This window comes from Athene noctua, chromosome 2 (assembly GCF_965140245.1).
Source record: "Athene noctua chromosome 2, bAthNoc1.hap1.1, whole genome shotgun sequence".
Taxonomy (NCBI): Eukaryota; Metazoa; Chordata; class Aves; order Strigiformes; family Strigidae; genus Athene; species Athene noctua.
Genome location: NC_134038.1, coordinates 67,138,731 through 67,151,290, shown reverse-complemented (window position 1 = coordinate 67,151,290; position 12,560 = coordinate 67,138,731). Strand labels below are relative to the sequence as shown.

The 12,560-nt window shown below is 38.9% G+C and overlaps 1 protein-coding gene across 1 annotated transcript in view; it reads left to right on the top strand.

Annotated features, from left to right (window-relative positions):
- Positions 1-12,560, top strand: part of ERP44 (endoplasmic reticulum protein 44) — a 53,785-nt gene that overhangs the window by 691 nt on the left and 40,534 nt on the right. The gene's annotated exons all lie outside the window — the stretch shown is intronic.

The following is a 12,560-nucleotide window of genomic DNA, read 5'->3' as shown; positions in this document are numbered from 1 at the left end:
CGTCACGCCTCCCCGTTCAGTGAACCAAAGAGTGAAGGCGAGGGGAGGGAGGGGGCCCGGGGGGGCAGCACAGCCCCTCGGGCGGGAGCGGGAGCCGCGGCTGCCGAGAGGGAGCTGCCGTAACGGTGCTTCTCCGGAGTCCGCTTCTCGCCCGTGTTTCTGTGCTGCCGCCCTTAAACTGGGGGGAGCGAGTCGCCGTGCCCGAGCGAGGACGGGGCTGCCTGGGCGCCCTTTCGGTGAGCCCGCCTGCGGTGAGCTAACCCCGGCCGAGCTCAGCGACCGAAGCCGGGAAAAGTTCCTGAGCTGTCTTGCTCCGTTGTCACATTTATCTTTAGTTGTCAGACCACAGCAGTGTTTTTTCAGGCTGGCATTACCTGCATGATCTGATCTAAGTCACCTCCTTCTTCGCATGCACAGAAACTCAATCACTGATGCCTATGTTTTGTGAAGATGTCTGTGTTATATTTTATCTATTTTTTTTAAACAGGCAGATGCAGTGATTATTACTTTTCCAGAACTGTATTAGGCCAGATTCTGGGCCTTTCGTAGCATAAGTGACCTGCAGAGCTAAAAGGGACTTGTTTGAATAAGTTTAATAGGATTTGGTATTAAGATGCTAATGTGCTTGATGAATCAATTTTAAACATTTGGGAGAGTAAAACTGGCCAGAAAATGGCGACATAATTGGAGGTAAAGGTAGTCAGAGCTCTGGGGATCCAAAGGGATATATGTAGTAATAGAACTACTAATGAAAATGAATAGGAATGTAAGGACAAATACTTATTGAACAGAACAAGCACTTGTTATCCCGTTGAATTGTGCACTTCTACCTGGATAAGCTCTGGTTAAATTATCATAAACTTCCTGTAATTTCATGCTTAGTAAAGGTACATGATTGGTAGGGTTTGAAAAAACACATTTGAAATGTTTATATATAGATGACTATTTATAGCGTGTTAGCTCTCTGTATGAGAGACTAAAGTGAAGAACCTGGTGTTTTGCAGTCACATCTATGCATTAAAACAACAAGAATGTTGCTTATGCGCTAGGTTGGCTTTTACCATTGTTTTAAGTACAGACTCCAGTGAGCAAAACCAAGGAGTGTGTACTGGTTTAAAATGTCATTTAAATGAGCAAGTACAAGTTTGAAAAAGTGGACATGAGTTAATGAAACCGTTTTGCTTCCTGGTACAGTTGGTTGATCAATGCAAATTTAATATGCATCAGATCTATGTGTGCTCACTGCAAAATAGGAAGTGGCCAAGATCTGAAATTTCCCCATGATTTAGTTGCTGTTTCTTTGTGTATGGGTCACTTAAACTGATTTCTAATGTGGTTTAAAGAAACTCTATACATAAAACTTCAAGAAGAATACAGATCAGCGTTGTTTTTGAAAACAAAATATATTATCTGTGTAATTCTTCAGCATTGTATCGGACATGGCCCTGTGCTGTAAGGTGCCTACTTACATACTTGGATTGGGCCAACGAATCATTCCTTTTAGTAGACTTGTTAAAGAATTTTGGAAAAGTTGTCCTGAGCAGACTGGGAATGGGAGGGATCCCTTTTCTTTAAAATAGATGAAAAGCTCTTTTATCATAATGTTAAGAGAATATGGTAGCATGTACCATATTGGCTTTAAAGTTTTGATAATTTGTGTTTCTTGTTGCTGACAGCCATGAATACTTAAGACCAGCAATGCAACCATGATCTTGGTTAGTAAGATTTGGGAGAGCGCCCTGCTCTCCATCCTTTGGATGTGCCTCCAGCAGAGCCTCTTTGAGCATGGCAGTTGGCATAGTTTGTGGATAAGTGAGCTTATTGGTGTTACATCGATGGTTCCTCAAACAGAATGCAATGATACTTAGCTGTGAAAACAGTTTTCTAAGCTGGTCTTGTTTATTAATAGCAATGTAGTTAAAAGAAATTATTTACTTTTCCAGAATTTGGGGTAAGAATATTGCTTTTCTAGAAGGGGAATTAAAATGCTGCAAAAGGAAGAAAAGATACAACTCAATATCAAAAGTTATTTTGTCTAAAGATGTTTGACAGTAGGAGATCACTAAAATTTTAAAGGGCTTTGAGTCTCACTCCATGATTCTCCCTGGTCTCACTGAAGGTTGGCTTGCTAGGATGGAGATTGCCACACGGAGCATTAGAGGGAAACCTACCAGTCCCAGCACAACCCTTTTCCCTTCCAACTTCTCAACCTCATGTACTGTCATTGTACTGGGCTGCTGGAAGACGAAAAGGGGCTGGAGGGAGGGTGGGGGAAGTACAGGCTGGCATGACCCCTGCCTCTGCAGTACTGGAACCAAATGGAAGGATAAGCAGCACACAGCACAGGCTGTAGAGGATCATTTACAGCTGACTGCAAGACTGGAATAAGAGATGCACATTAATGTCATGAGGCCCCTTGTACTTGTAGATTAAGGTGTTTCTGCCATGTTGGTATGTTGCTTAATACTGGGTGGAACAGATCTTTAAGAAGAATCCAAGGCAGCGGAATAAATGCTGACAGGACAGTGGCTCATCACAATCTCCTCTAAGGCAAGGTGTGGTTCTTTGGCTTTGCTCTAACCAATCATTCTGTATGTTTGCCTCTACTTGTAGATGAGTATATCTTGCCTATAAAGAAAATTCTAGAACAAGATACTCTGTTGCACATGCTTCTTCTGCATAAGTTTGAAAGACATTTGTCATATTGCTCAGTATTTCACTGGGAGGCTAATGGGCAGTGTCCCTGAGCAGTAGATGTGACTAGAGGAAACCACCAACTGATAGTGAAAGAAATTAAGGGAGAAGTTCTCTGTGAGTTTTGTTGGTTTTTTTAACCTTTCCCTCAAATAACTGTAAAAGGATTTCACAATTCTTGCACTTCAGTCTGTGGAGATTTATTAGGTTTCAAAACATCACTACTAAAACCTTTTCTCTGTAGCTTGTTTGGAAAGGTGTCATGGACAAACAGAACACCTACTTCTTAATGTTTGGCAACACGTTTGGAAGAGTGTATTTGTCCTTTCCTATTCTGAGAACGTGAAATGTTGGTGTGTTTTCTGAGTCTTACCTAGTTTTCTAATTAGTAGCTTCTCTTCACTTGAGGTTGTTATGGAAACCTCGTGTATGTTCCATTTATGATTCAGTAGCCCCACTGTCTATGTATGCTCTTCTCTAGAAGTTGCAATTTATCATTGCCAGATAATATTTAGTGTTACAGTTGGTCTTGCACTATAACATTTTATAATTTTAGTGAAACTTCAAAATACTACTTATATAACAATGTAGTTGCAGCTGTTAGGAGCAGTAACTTAGAAAAGGCACTGGTCAATGCACTTTTGAATTTCTTATTAAACTTTTAATTGGAAAAAATACTGTAGGGTAATATTTCTGTTTCTTGTTTTACTGGCACTGCCTTTTATGTCTTAATATGACACCAAATACCCAAATAATGAAAGGAAAATGAAATAAAACTATGTCTTTTAATATTAAATGCTGTAGTAAGTTGCCCAAAGAGAAGTTGAACTCTATATGTTTTATGTATAGAACATACTTCTGTGCATTTGCCTCTCCCTGAATATGTATTCAACAAATTTTATAGTTGGGAATCTTGCTGAAAATGTAATATTCTGAACTTGAGCATTAGTCAAAGATTGTAGTTACAGACAAATTTTAGGCCACTGAGCCTTATGCAACAGAAGGGGTTCCCTCTAAGAGTAGCATGGGAGGTCTGAGGTGGCCATCATCTGTCATGACCTCTAAGAGTGAAATAGTAATGGGGAGGGGGGGACAGGTGGGTGGGAGTAGAGGAAGCTTAGACTCTTGTTATGAGGAAGGATTGCATTCTTCTTGTGGTGTCATGTGATGGGCAAGATTCCTGTTTGGAGTGCTCAGGAGGAATGAGAGGAGAAACTTAACTGATTCTTCAAACAGAAGACTCAGACAGTGCTGGAAAATGTTTGAATGAGTTATTGACAGTAGGGTGTCAGAGATCCTGTTGCTGGCAGCTGAAGAACTCTGTGGTGACACACTCCTTGATTTTTCTTTTGATATCCTTACTGTTCTCCTCCATAATTTGCTTTTGGTTTTTTTGGCAGGGCAGCTTTCTTAAGCGAGAGACTAGTCCTTTTCTTGGGAAAGCAGAATTACCACTGGCTAGTCTTATACATGCCCAGCAGTTATCTCTTGTGTTTTAATCAGACCTATTTCTTTTGAAAGACTTGAAAGATTATATGCTGCTATTCAGAAGATCCAGATGTTCACCTTGCAGGCTCTTCTGTAAGCCTTACTTGTACAGTTTCCAGATATTTTGTTTGCTTGAAGGGAGGGAGTTGTCTTGCGTGAAAAGCAAGTATATGAAATATGCTGTAAATCTTATACCACAGCTTCTTAAAAGTGCTCTTCAATAGAGTCTAGAGATTTATTCAAGTAATAGGTGCTTCGATAATGGAGTGGTTTTGGATGCACTAGCAATACCTTTTTTTTTTTTTTTTTTTCCCCACACACATGCTCTCCCCTTGTTTGAAAGTCAGTTTGCTAGTGATTTAGTGGAGGAACATTTGGGAATGTAAGCAGAAGAAATATAGGGTGTAGATGTCAAAGCCTAAGGAATGTTTTCTTCCAAAACTCTGAACTGGAGAAAGATCCCCTGAGAAGTAGAGGAGGGCAGGTGCGTTGTAGAGAATTAGGAAAGCAAGTGAGATCAGATTTCCTTCTGAGGGTTTTGCCTTTGCAATTCTTTCCCCCGATATGTCTTTGTGCATCAGAAGCATGATAACTATTTGTAGAAACATACATAATTTTTTTTTTTCAAAACTGTTTGTAATGTCAACTGCTCTTATAATGTAATTTTTAAAAAGGTTCATAACTGAGATTTTAGAAGTTTGATTAGCTTTCATTTTTTTGTCATTTACTGGCTTTCTGGTATTTCATTTTACATTGTTAAGAGTTATTCTGTAAAGCCATTGATATACTCAACAGTAATTCAGGATATTTTTTTCACTGCCAGTTGAAGATGCTGTATTTCTCCAAACCAGCTGTAGGACCCTGACCATATTAAATTGTGCTCTGGTGATTACAAAAAGTCACAAGGTATATTGCAGAGGAGTTCCATAATTTTTTCTTTTTTCATGTATGCTACTACTGAGAAGCTATCCTGACAAGACGCCCTTTAAAGCTAAGAGCCATTCGTGCCATTAAAGTGTGCAGAATTCCAGTACTGTGCCCTCCAGATAAACACCTGTTACTTGAAGCCTCTTCTAGGAATGAACCAACCCTGGAAGCTCCTTCACACGCATGCACATATGCCTTTAATTTGGTAGTGATCCACAAGATCTGCCCTTTGTGTAGCTGATAGAACAGAAAAGCTATCTTGTTGGCTGCAGTGGCACTAAGCCAAGTGCAGTAGTCTGTATCTTAAACCATGTATCAGTTGAAACAGGTAAAGCAGTGAGAACAAAACACTGCACGTGGTTTATCAAAATGCAGGTGCTCTATGCATACCTTCAGCAAATAACTGGTTCCCAAGTAGTTGTATATGCAGCACGAGGTTTCTGGTGAACACAGTAAATCTCCTGTTCATCTGTTTTTATTGTAGTAAATGTTTCGGGTTTCTTCCTTCCACCTGTTTCTTCATCTATATTAGTTTGGCTTCAATAAGAAAGCTTTAATGAAGAGGAGTATTGAGACCCTCACTGTATTTACCTGATAGGGTCAAGTTGTAGAGTTTTGGTTTTGACTGCCACTGGAAGTTTGGCCATTTAAACGGGAAGGGCCCTCTAAAGGTCATCAGGTCTTATTCCCTGCTCAGTGCAAGGCTAACTTAGATGGAGTTGCTCAGGGTTTTGCCCTTGAATATCTCCAAGACTGAAAGTTCTACAACTTCTCTGGACACCTGTTTTACTGTTTGATCAAAACCTTATTGAAAGTTTTATCTGAAAAATCTATTGGAGCTGCAGTTTATGTCCGTTGCCACTTGTCCTATCGTTATGCATCTTTGTGAAGAGTCTGTCTCTGCCTTCTCTGTAACTTCCGAATAGGTCATTGGTAACAGCAGTAATAGCCTCCCCTTCTCAAGGCTGAACAAATGCGGTAGTCTCAGCCTCTCTTTGTATGCCCTGTTGTCTAGCCACTACTCATCTTCATAGCCATCTGCTGGACTTCCATATGTTAATGTCTCATACAGGCAATCCCAAAGCTGGACAGAATCCTTCAGATGTGTTCCCACAAGAGCCAAATGAAAGGGAGGAATCACTTCTCTTGGTCTGCTGGCCATATTTTTGCTGATATGTGCCCAATATGCAGTTGTCTTTGCTGCAAGGGTTGCACTGCTGACTCCTGTTCAGCTTGCTCCCCAAGACATTTTCTGCAAAGCTGTTTTCTATCCAGTTGGCTCCCGGCCTGTATAGGGTTTATTCCATCCGAGATGCAGGACTTTGCCTTCATTGAACTTCATGGGGTTTCTGTCAGGTCACTTTTTTGAGCCAGCTGAGCATTCTCTGAATAGCAGATCTCCCCTCTAGCATAATAAGCCATTTCACTCCGTTCAGTACCCTGAAGAAGTTTGCTGAGGGGGCACTCTGTTCTACCATTCTAGTCATCAGTAAAGACAAACCTTACACCCCTTACTGATTTAGAGAAGCTCCATTAGAGACCATCTTTAATTACAACCCTTTGAACCCAGTAGTCCAGCTGCTGTGTCACTCACTTCATAGTTCATTTGTTCAGTTCATATATCACTGATTTAGGTCTGAGGATACTTTGAGATGCTGTGTTAGAAGCTTGCTAAAGTTAAGGCAATGTTCAGTACCCTTCTCTCACAGAGCTAATCATCTCACTATACAGAGAGCAGTCTGATTGATTTATTTGTCCATGCAGGACAGGGTGGCTTCTGGAAGGAAAATAATCCCCATAATCCTACCGGGGACCCAAGAAAATGCATTTTGTCTGGTTCTGTGGCTCTGTGTATGTCCAACTTGCTTAAGAGCTTTCTAACTTGGTCTTCTACTCATGTGAGTAATGCTTCTCTTCCCTGGTACTCTACTCTAAGCTCAGACCTCATCAGTAGAAAATCAGACAAAGACAACATTGGGTTTCTAAGCCTTTTCCATGTCCTTTGTCACTATGTCCCCTACCAGTTTAGCAGCAGGCCTACAATTTCCTTAGTCTTCCTTTTGTTGCCAGCATACCTGTAGAAACCACCTGTGTTACCCTTAACATCCCTCTCTAGTTTCAAATCCAGCTGAGCTTGGGCTTTTCTAATTTCATCCTGCTTCCTCAAACAATGTTTCTATACTCCAACCAAGTATTTATTTTCTTACCTATCCCTTCTGTGTACTCCTCTTTTAAAAAGACTAAAAACAACCTCATCCAGAAAGTCTTTGTCAACCCATGTAGGTCTTCTGCCATACCTACTTTCTGCACAGTGGAGTGGATTGGTTTTGTGCTTTGAAGAGGTTGTCCTTGAAGATCAACAGGTTCTCATGGGCCCTTTTGGCTTTCAGAGCCACGTTCTGTGATGGACTGAATTGTTATTAAGACCTGAGTGTCTTCAGTTCTTGTCACTTTTTTCAGGGTTCTGCAAGGTATGGTTTTCTATTAAAAAATAAGTATTGTGGTGGATTATAGATGGGAATTCGTTTGAGCCTCAATCATTGGTGACTTATATCTGAAAGTTTCATCATCAGTGATGATGATGAGAAACACTGGAGGTCTCAATGGCTTGTTTCCTGGAAGATGTAAGTTAAAACATCTGATGTGTTGGAATCTCCCAGCTGCTTCACTTTGGAATCAGAATTAAGGATATGCTAACTGACAGGGAGATAGCAGGTATATAGTTCGCTGCATTCAGTTTCAAAGGAAGACACTTCTCTATGGCATTGATTTTATTAATTTTTTTAATCACTGAAACTTTATATCCTAAATGGTGTTTATCATACAGAAACCTGAGCATAAGGTAGAACTGTACAAATACAGTAAATTACCTGGTTCCTTGGTATACTTTTTGCAGCCAGCATGTCTCCTGTCTTGCCTGACATCAGTGATTCTTGCCCATTTTCCATTGTGCTTCATTGAGGTACATCCAAAAAAAAGTCTGTAATGGCATCAGTTTTTTGGGGGTTTACTTTTATAGATTTGTGGAGAGAAGAAAAGCAAATCTCTCTTGTAAGATAACTGGCAGTAAAGCTTATGTTTCTTCTCCAAGTGGATTTGTGTGGCAATGGGCATAAACATGGAGAGAACTTGGTCATTAGGAACTCTGCAAGGAAGTATTTTGAAAGGCAAGGAATAGGTGCCTGTTCCAATGGTCTCAAAAAAGAAAACAACAGCTGTGATAGTGTTTTGCTGTTTCCCATAGCTGTCGTGATTATGAAGTGATGATATAATTAACTTCCTCAAAGGCTTCACAAAGGGAAAGATTTTCAGTGATGTATCCGCATTTGTAATCCTAAGAAGAGCTTTTTGTTCCTTTAGTCACTGTCTATCACTTTTGTCTCTTATAGTTTATTAAAATCCTCTTTCTTAAATCTTGCTGGAAACACTTAGCCCTTAAATTCTTTGCCAGTCATAAAAATGATGAATTTTCATAAATGTGTGTATGAAAGTACTTTTTTCTTTTTTTTTTTTTTCTTCTCCCTGTTGAGTCAATTCACTTGGGATTTTGGACAGAATGCCTGAAAGACAAATTAGTTGCTTCACAAAGGTAATTAAGATAGTATGTGGAGCAGGGGGTGAACAGTTAGGGGTTCTTTCCTACTAATGATCCCTTAATTAGTGAAGGGAGCTCAGCGAGGGTGTGGGCCTCTCAGGAATTACCTTTGAATGACATTTAAAACTGCTTTGGTTAAGAACTTATAATTGCAGGTGGGAGCAGCCCTTTTTCTTTTTTTAAATTATTTTTTCTGTCAACATAGGCCAGTAGATTTTGCTAAACCAGTGTATGTATGTACATATAATTAGTGTTACATAGTTATTAAACGTTATTTTAAAATAAACCAATACATAGCTGTGATACCATGCTGAGGATTTTGGTAACAATTTTGGTTGCAGCAGTCCTCTGTGTTGAGAACAGTTTGCTACGTGGAACTGGTTAACTGCAGAGCCAGCGTGTCTGATACTAGCTCAAGCGCTGTACCATGTGAATGTGTTAGTATTATTTTTAGGACCAGTTTGGAATACTTGTTTGAATATTTTTGTGGGAGTCAGCCTGAAGCTGGGTTAATATTCCTTGGGGAAGGTAAAGCAGCAACAGGGTATCTCTGTATCGTGTTCTTTTGTGCACTTCAAAATATCTGTGGCATGTGTCCTATCCTCTGCATTATTTACTCTTCTGCTGTCCAGAGTTATCCAGGATAGATTGACTGTGTATGTGCAGGCCCTTAGCAGCTGTTTAGGGTAGAAAGAAAATAGCTCTTATGCAGTCTGAAATTAGCCACTCATTCTTCAAGCTACATGCAGCTGTGGTCTCAAAGGTGAATTTTTCTCTTCAGATTCAGGCGGTATTGCTTTAATCAGTGCTCTTCTGTAGAAGATAGCCAGCGGATTTCTTGTAAAATGTTGGGGTTTTTTTCCTCATTTAAATTGGGAGATTTTTCCAATGCCAACAATTGGAAATTGAAACGTTAACAAATGTCAATTGGAATGCAGATGTGGAGTAGTATTTCTATTACTGCTTATTTCAAAATATCTTATCCCTTATCCTCTCATATGTCATTTTAAGGTTACAAATAATAAATACTAACCTAAAAATTGAGGCAAGGCATTTTTTAGACAAGCTAATGGATTGTCAGTGAGTTTTAATATACTATGATTGGTAGTTTCCATGTGTAGAATAGAAGTTTGTGGAGTGTGCATCAGAAATTTACCTGGAATAAAGAAAAGAAAATAACATAGATTTAGATGATGTTTAAATGGACTTATTCTAAAGTTTAGACTTCTGATGTTAAGGGAATAGGAAGCAGAGGCAACAAAACCCTCTTGTATTTTAGAAAGTTTATAAATTCTAAGGTGTTCTTCTGCATTTTGATTCCTCAGAAAAAGAGGGAGGAGCAGCAACAACACAGGACTGAATCTCAGACGACTTTAATGTGTGGACAAATGCTTCGGATGCTACAGATGGCTGTAGTACTGTAGTTGTCTTTTGATAGTTGCACAAAACCTTAACCTCCTGCTGAAATTTTAGGAAGTAATTTGAAGAAATGTGGCAGCTCAATCATGCTGAAGAAAGAAAAAAGAATATGTATCACAAGGAGTGTCTTGGTGATATTGGGAGTATTAATTATTGCTAAAAATTCTAGATCTGAGGTTAATAAATGGGGGTGGTTGTGTGCGTATTCATGTGTGCGTTAGTTGATTGCAGGGTGAATCATGACTGTGTAATACAAAAACTGGAAGAGGGTAAAAATATAACTTGAACTGCTAATTGTCATCCGTACATTTGTGAATCTGCCTTGGGAGTGTGGCTCCATTGTTTAGATCTAATCGTCATTGCCTTCAGCATCAAATAAGGATGAGCCAAATCAAGCTGGCTGTGCTTCTGTGCTTTCAAACTCATTTTGTTATTTGGAAGTACAAATAGACAACAGCACTAATATGAATGGTATAATTGAAACAGTGTTAACAGAGACTGGTTTGTCTGCTTGTCTTCCCTTATGTTGTCTTTAGAGTAGCAGTTAAACCAGTATGTTTTGCTTCCCTTTGGGTGGACTGGGTGAGGAGAATGACCTTAGCTGTATTTTTCACTTAAGTATTTTGCTTGTCTAATGGTCACTTACATGATTTCTGGGAGGTTTTAACCCAGTGCCTCAGCTGCATGGTTTAAAGGAGTGTGAATCCTGTACCTCTGCAGCCATAAGACTGTGGTACTTTAACTGCTGATGAGAATATGTGAAACACGAATTTCTCCAAGGCTACAATTCTGTTTTATCTAAATCACTTCTTAGGTATTTCTATCAAATGACACTAGTCGTATGTTTTTATGATAGCCCTTATTTTTCCATTTGAGCAGTTGGTTTTGGTAATCCATACCTATTTTAAAACAAGTTTCAGCCTGAAAGGTAAAACTGAACAGGCTTGTCTTGGCTTAAAGTTTCCACCTTTCTTGATAGCACAAAGCGGTAGATAACTCGATGTTTTGGAGCAGAAGAGCAAAAGTGTATTAAGTATTGCAAATAGATTATATGGTTAATGAAAAGATAAACAGCAAACAGTGAGTAGGTGAAGTTGAGCTTTTTGCTTGAAATAAGTTCATTTTTGTCTTGTTGAACAATAATCTCAATATGTAGAGATTACCCAAGCTACCCTTTATTTCATATTACTGGATCACAGCTTTAACAAGTTCAGAAACTTCAGGATGCTGGCTTTCATACACAGCAACAGCTGTTTAACTTGGTGTGAGTCATTTTGGAGATTGCATTTGAATTTTACGTGCTTTATTCCTCCTTGAAAGTGAATCCCTGTGTAAGGATTAATCCAAATAATAAGAGCAGTTGGTAGATATGTGAGAGAAAGAGTTATCAATCAGAACATGAGGTTGTGGGTTTTTTCCTAAAAAGCTGTACAAATTATTCCTTTTTGCAGAGGAATTCTAGCCTCTTCTGTAAGGGAAGAAGCTTGGTAAATAAAATATCTAAAGATTCAGAGTTTTGAGTAATTTCCTTAGGAGTTGAATTCATGGCTTTAGAGCTGTGAAACAGGCTTTAATGTAGATTCATATTTCTGAGGATGTGGAGCACTCTAAACATTATTCATGAAGTAATACTGTTGTTCAGACACTATTTACATCTTTTGTAGGTATATGGACTCAGTCACCAGTAAGTGGATGTTTAAGACAAGGAAGCCAGTGTATTATGGCCCTGACTGGAGATTGCCCTTTCCCTCCAGGCCAAGAGAAATAACTAAAAATTTGAAATAGTTCAACTGAAAATAAATTACAGGTCTTATCTCTTTGACATTTTTTTTAGACATGCCTCATGTCATTTTTTGAGCCCTGACTGAAATATTTCTATAAATGACAATGATCCATAAGTTTGTGCCCAGAGACTTAATCTTTGAAATTGTATTTGAGTGCATGATTCTGCTACTAATAGCTTTATGGAAAAAATGCAACGCATTGAACTGCATGTTGTGATAATGAGGTTTAATTTTCATCTCTACAGTGGACGTTTTGAATTGAAATCTTATGTCTTCTAATAATAGTTCACAAACTGTTGAGAGGTTAACTTAGCCATTTTTCTGGGAATCTTCGGTGTTAACAGGCCATTGAAATATTGTTTCTATACCAAGTATTCCTGTCAGAGTCTTAAAATGGGAGTAGATGACAAGATATGTGGAGGAAAAAAAATCACGCTATTTCTTTTTAATATGGTGGTCTCTGCCTAGCTCTGCACTTATAGCACTGTTTGGCTAAATCATTATATAATTGAACTATCAAGGTTCAAAAAAGTTTACTTTTCTAATATATATTATTTAAGTTTAGTTAGATTTTTATCTCGGTTTTCATGGAAGTTAGTAACTGCAAACCTTAAACTTATTTTCAATAGCTTCCTCTGAGTGTTTTAAAATTC